The following is a 1,062-nucleotide window of genomic DNA, read 5'->3' as shown; positions in this document are numbered from 1 at the left end:
TTTTTTTTTTTTTAATGCGTACTTAGTTTTGAAAGAGACAGACAGACCATGAATGGGGACAGAGCAGAGGGAGAGGGAGTCACAGAATCCAAAGCAGGCTTCAGGCTCTGAGCTGTCAGCACAGAGGCCAATGCGGGGCTCGAGCCCATAACCTGTGAGCTCCTGACCGGAGCTGAAGTCAGATGTTTAACCCAAGTGAGCCACCTAAGTGCCCCAAGCATCCAACTCTTGATCTCACCTCAGTTCTTGATCTCAGGGACGTGATTCAGGCCCTACATTGGGTTCCATGACTGGCATGAAGCCTCCTAGAAAGAAAGAAAGAAAGAAAGAAAGAAAGAAAGAAAGAAAGAAAGAAAGAAAGAAAGAAAGAAAAAGTGAAAGAAAAAAATAATAAAAGAACCTAAGGCTTATATTGTGGAAGCACGTACAATCAGGTACAATCAAGACAGTGCATGATGCAGAATATTTTTTCTGTTTTGATATTTCTTACACAGCTCTCCAGCACTTAAGGAATATAGATCAGGCATAATTCAAAGTAAATCATGAACATTAGGCATAAAATATAAGCAACCAAAAAGCTTCTGTCTTTGGTTCTGCTTACAGGCTGGACATGGGCTCATATTGCCCTCCGCCTCCCAGAGGACATGGAAAGCAGCTTGAATGACTTCTGAACACTGGTATCTCCTCTGGAGTCATTTTCCATGTCAGATTCCTTACAGCAGGAAGAGGAGATGAGCAAACTAGTTGTTCAATTAAGAGGAAAGAACAGGAGCTCCTGGGTGGCTCAGTCAGTTAAGTATGGGACTTGGGTCAGGTCATGATCTCACTGTTTGTGGGTTCAAGCCTGGTGTCAGGCTCTGAGCTGTCAGCACTGGAGCCTGCTTCAGGTTCTGTCTCCTGCCCCTCCCCCACTCATGCTTTGTCTCCCTCTCTCATTCAAAAATAAATAAACATTAAAAAAAATTTTAAAGGAGGAAAGAATAGACAACAGATTCCATTAATTAATTATAATGAATATTTATAAGAAATCAAATTATTCATTTCACTCTACCTTGACAAAAA

This window comes from Suricata suricatta, chromosome 5, assembly GCF_006229205.1.
Source record: "Suricata suricatta isolate VVHF042 chromosome 5, meerkat_22Aug2017_6uvM2_HiC, whole genome shotgun sequence".
Classification (NCBI taxonomy): Eukaryota; Metazoa; Chordata; class Mammalia; order Carnivora; family Herpestidae; genus Suricata; species Suricata suricatta.
This window is presented reverse-complemented; position numbering follows the sequence as displayed.